A 5924-nucleotide genomic window follows, 5' to 3' on the forward strand; every position below is an offset into this window, starting at 1 on the left:
ATATATTGTGTGTGTATACTTGCTGTCTTCCAAAAATATATATTTGGAAGTATACATATGCAGAGGGGGGGAGAGAGAGAAAAAAAAAAAAGAGAGAGAGCCGCTGTGTGAAGTGTTACCAACTGATGAATCTAGATGAAGTATAGATGGGTCTTTATTGTCCTATTCATGCAGATTTTCTATTGATTTGAAAGTATTCAAATTTTAAAAAGTTAGGGGAAAAAGATTAAAAACATTTTCACTTTTCACTCCTAACACACAGTTTTCTCTACATGAATCAAAACTGTTTCTGGGAGAGTTTTCTCTTTGTGTACATTTGAGAAGAAATAAAAGCCAACACAAAACACTCCTGCCTGCACTAACCATCCCTGTGCTCTGAAAGGAAAGGAGACCCGACCACGCTGCCTGACCCCAGGGCACAGAGCTCTCTAGCCGGTGTCAGGTCTGGCCTTGCCACTGACTTGAGCCTGTTGGAAAACTCACTTCCCCACCACTGCGCCTTGGTTTTTGTCTTTCAAATGAGGAAGTTGTAGTAAGGACTGAAATTCAATGGAAGCAACAAGTGTTTTTGAGTGCCTCCCAGGTGCCAGGCTCTGTGCCAAGCCCTGGCAATTGGCAAGGATGAGATGATGTGGTCCCTGCTGTCACAGATTACACCGGGCAGGACAATGTGGTGAGTGTTCAGGAAGGGGAAGTGCAGGCTGTTGTGGGATCATGTGGCAATAGGATTTACCCTAACCAAGGGGGAGAGGGCAGCCTCCTTCCTCTTCAAAAGTGACATTGAAGTTGAAAGCTTAAAGCTATTTAGAGGTGAGTCTGGGAAGAGGGTGAGGAAAACACTCTAGCCTGGGGGAAGAAAATGTTCAAAGACCCTGAGATGGGGAAGAGGACTGAAAGAAATCTTGAATGGCTGAAAGGTTAGAGAAACAGATCACCAAGGTCTCTGCTTCATGATCCTTTGTCCCTTCAAGTGATGTGCAGAAAGACCTTGGGTGTTCTCTCTTCATTTTGGTGGAGACCTACAGGGTTGTGAGGATCTTGAAGAGAGTCTCTTCTTTTTGTGGGATTTACCTTTGGATCCCTCAATCAGAGGTCAAACATCATTGGGGTGTCTTTTCTGAGACTTCTTGACTGCCCAGATGGAGATGTGGTTGCTTCCTCTTCTGGCTCGTAAAGAACCTTGAAAATACAACCTGCCGGGTTGTATATTAAGGGACAGTTTACTTGTCTGCCTTTTTTTTTTTTTTTTTAATACCCGTGAGCTCTGTTGACTGTACTCTGCTAAGTTCTGAGGATGAGAAAAACCAATAAAGGCATAGTTTCGCCCTCAAGGAACTTATGGACTAGAAGAGAAAGAATAGAAATAGGCAGTAACAAAGTTGCTTGAGGAGAGAAATTGGGATTCTTAGGAGCCCCTCAGAGGGGCAGAGAAGAGACACAAGAATAGCAATAAAGTCCCAATGAAATGGTTTTGGTTGGTTTCTGAGGCCTGGCTGGAAGTGTCTTTGGGTTCCCTGAGGATGACTCTGTACTCTTACATTAAATCCTAGTCTCCCTTTTGACTTATTGGTACAAGGAAGTTTCTGTTACTGGAATCTGCCTGCCTAAGAAAGCTCTCAAAAAGAGGTGCTATCTATGCTGAATCCTGAAGAATGAATAGAAGACACTTGGGTTGGGGTGGGGGAAGGCAGAGAAAGAAGTGTACAAAGGCCTAGAGACATGAGAGAACATGGCCTGTTCTGGAAACTTCAAATAATTGAATATGACTAGAGCACAAGTTGTTGGAAGAGGAGAAAGAACAGATTAGACTGGAGGAGGGTCTACTTCAATAGTGGTGGAATAGCTCAGATCAGAACAACCATTCCACAGATAATTAGAAACTCTGTACAGACTATGACAAAACAATTATCTGAAGGCTCTGGAAAACGACCTAAAGCAGGCAGAGACTAGAGAGAAGTTGGTACTGGAAAGCAAGAACTAGCATGGGTTTCTCATTTTTTAGCTTTTCACCCCAGGGGGCCACTAAAACTTTGATGGAAGCCTGCGTACATCCTAATTGAAAAGTAGAGGACAGAATTTAGGGTGACTATAGCAGCTGGCAAATGAGAGAGGGAAGTCTGGGAGGCCACAGAGGAGGAGCCCAGAATTCTACATATCATCTGCCTACTCTCTGGAGGAACATAAAAGAATCTGGAGTTTGACAATGTATTATGAAGAATATCAGGATTATAGCCCTAAATTAGTAGACATATGAAGAAGCAAGAAAATGTAAATTATACTGAAGAGAAAAATCAATGGAGACTGAATCCAAGATGTCCCATATATTGGAATCAGCAGGCAAGAAGTTTAAAGCAGCTATTGCAACTATGCTCAATAAGTAAAAGAAAATATCATAATGAATAAACAGATATGAAATTTCAACAAATAGAAATTATGACAAAGAACCAAATGAAACTCTAGGACTGAAAAAATACAGTATGTGAAAAAAAAAAAAAACTCAGCCCAACAGTAAATTGGAGATGATTGGGTATCAGTGACTTGAAGACAGTAATAGAGCAATGGAAATTATCCAATTTAAAAAACAGGGAAAAAAGGGAATGAAGAAGTGAAAAAGTCTCAGTGACCTGTAGGACAATATCAAAAGCTCTAATTTACATGTAATTGGTCTCAGAAAGAGAAGAGAGAACTATTGAGGCAGAAAAAAATATTTGAAGATATATTGATTGAACTGTTTCCAAGTTTGGTGAAAGACGTGTAGAGACTCAAGAAGCTCAGTAAACTCCAAGTAGGATATATACAGAGAAAACCACATCCACATTCATTGTTGTCAATCTGCTGAAACAAAGATAAAGATAAAATCTTGTACAAACTGTCAGTTATAAAAACAGTCACAGGGATGTAAAGAACAGCATAGGGAATACAGTCAACAATATTGTAATAACTATGGTATTAGATAGGTACTAGACTTATTAGGATGATCATTTCATAAATTATTAAATATCTAATCACTATATTGCACACCTGAAACTAATATTGTATGTCAATGTAATTGGAAAAATTTAAAAATATTTTTAAAAGAATAAACAATTCCAATTGGAGAAAAAAGAAATATCTTGAAAGCAGCCAGAAGAAAATGATATACAAGGTATGGCAATTAAGTTCGTGAATTCATCCTAGAAAAAGTGCTACATACCTCATTGCTGAGTATCACTATGGTCAACTTCGAAGTACTTCCCTTGGGAAGCTATGCACCAACGCCAGCACCTAGTCCACCCTTCAAAGCAATTTTTTAAAAAATTATTTTTAAAATTATTTTTTTAATTGGGGAATATTTGGGAACAGTGTTTTTCCAGGATCCATCAACTCTATGTCAAGTTGTTGTTTTCAATTTAGTTGTGGAGGGTGCAGCTCACTGGCCCATGTGGAAATCAAACCGGCGATGGTGTTAGGAGCACTGCACTCTAACCACTGAGCCCAGCGATTCAGTTGCAAGCTCAAGCAGTTGTTTCTCACTGGTCCATGTGAGAATCGAACCAGCGACCCTGGTGTTATGAGCACTGTACTCTAACCATGGAGTGAACCAGCCACCCCTCAAAGCAATTTTGGAACTCTTTCTGGAATGGCCATCACAGCTGTCATCATACTACCCTTGATGTCCTGAATATCATCAAAATGTCTTACTTTCAATATTTCCTTTATCTTTGGGTAAAGAAAGAAGTCTTTGGGGACCAGATCAGGTGAGTGCGGAGGGTGTTCCAATACAGTTATTTGTTTACTGGCTAAAAACTCCCTGCCAGACAGTGCCATGTGAGCTGGTACGTTGTCGTGATGCAAGAACCATGAATTGTTGGCAAAAAGTTCAGGTTGTTTTCATCTAACTTTTTCACGCAGCCTTTTCAGCACTTCCAAATAGAAAACTTGGTTAACTATTTGTCCAGTTGGTACAAATTCATAATAATTTGTGAATAATAATTTGTGAAAAATAATTTGTGAATTATGATTTCTGATATCAAAAAAGTTTACAACATCATTGCAACAAGTTCGCTAACATAATTGTCAGACCTCGTATGCATATTTTTGTGGCCGAGAATTATTACAAAGTGATAAAAGTGATTAGAAACTGATAAAAGGCTTTCATGCACATATATTACTATAGAATATAGTTCTGTGGATAAATTGGAATGGAAATACAAGTTCAAGAAGATGAAAGAATGATACAATTTCCGATGTAAATGAAAAACTTGTTCAAGTATTATTTTTTTAAACTTTTATTTATTTGTGTTTTTCCACAAGCCATCAGCTCCAAGTCAAATAGTTGTTTCATTCTAGTTGTGGAGGGCACAGCTCACACTGGCCCATGTGGGGACTGAACCGGCAACCTTAGTGTTAAGAGCACCGTGCTCTAACCAACTGAACCAACCAGCAGCCCTAGTTCAAGTATTTTTACAGCTAGGGTTGAATACTTCCACCCTTTCTCCTTTTCTTGTAATCACTGCATGTTTTTGCCTAAAACTTTTAGGAGGTGCCCAAGAAAAATGTCTGAAGACCACTGGTTAATCCACCCTCTCAAAATACTTGGGTGTGTAATGGAGAAGAAAAGGAGAGGTACCTAAAGGGAGGCTTTTATCAAAGGAGACTGCATTCTTTAAGATGGGAAATTTGAGCTCGTGTGTTGGGTTATTCCTATTTTTCAGAAAAGAGAGGATCAGAGAAGCTATGAGTTTACGCCAGATGAGGAGACTCCGCAACAAAATCCAGGTAATACAGTTGACCCTTGAACAACACAGGTTTGAACTGTGGGCATCTACTTATACATGTACGATCCTGGGACTCCACAGATGCAGAGGCTGGCTGTATGCATTGATCTACAATAGGGCACTTGAGCACTTGAGTGGATTTTTGTAGTAGAGGGGGTCCTGGAACCAGTTCCCCCACCCGTGGATACTGAGAGACAACTAAGTGTTGGGGGAGTCAAAAGTTACATGTGGATTTTTTGACTGTGCAGAGGCTGGCACCCCTAACCCCTGAGTTGTTCAAGGATCAACTGTACCTCAGTCAGGATAGGCTATATTATGCTGCAGCAGCAAGCACCCACTATATCTCAGTGACCTGAACATATCTCGTGTATTTCTCTCCTTTACTACACATCAGTGTGGGTTGGCAGGTGATCTGCTCATCTTAGCCACTCAACTACTCAGGCCCCCAGATGATGGCTTCATCTCTGTAGTCAGGGCAGATGGCAGAGATACAATGACTAAGTTTTTTTAAGCTGGTAGGAAGTTAACAAGTGTTACTTCTGTGTGTTTCCAGTGGCTCAGAGAAGTGCCAATCCTACCAGGTGCCTAGAAAGGGAAACTTCGATGAGCAGCGCGAATAGGTAAATTCTATTGACTACTACCTGTCATTTCCAGTATTGCAAATTGCCACACGTTTGTATTATCTGGTACCTACTTTGAGACTGGATAAGACCGGGGCAAAATAAAATATAAGACATTGTTAGTTCATTTCAAAAGATCAGAGATGGGTTCTGGTCTCTGCCACTCAGTTATTGCTCTGTAAGTCTGGAAGTTCCTTTGCCTCTTTGGATCTTTGGGGAGGACTTGTGCTCTTCCAGTTGCAACGTTTTCTGGATGTAATGAGCTTAGGACCGGAGTAAGAGCGAAGGAAGAAAGCAAGCCCAACCAGGACCAGATGTGCTAGCTACAAAAAACCCCCACTGTCTAGTATTTTCGTCCCGAAGCCTGTTGTGTTAACGTGCTTTCAGCCAGCAGACAGCAGTACTGCTTTCAGCCAGCAGAGAGCAGTAAGGAGATACCACATTATAATAGCGATTTTAAAAGTCTAGAGTTACTCAGTTTTGCGCGTTCGAATCACCTGGGGGAGGTTTTTCAAAAATCCTGAGTCCGCGATGCACCGCAGACAAA

The sequence above is a fragment of the Rhinolophus ferrumequinum genome, chromosome 21, assembly GCF_004115265.2.
Source record: "Rhinolophus ferrumequinum isolate MPI-CBG mRhiFer1 chromosome 21, mRhiFer1_v1.p, whole genome shotgun sequence".
Taxonomy (NCBI): Eukaryota; Metazoa; Chordata; class Mammalia; order Chiroptera; family Rhinolophidae; genus Rhinolophus; species Rhinolophus ferrumequinum.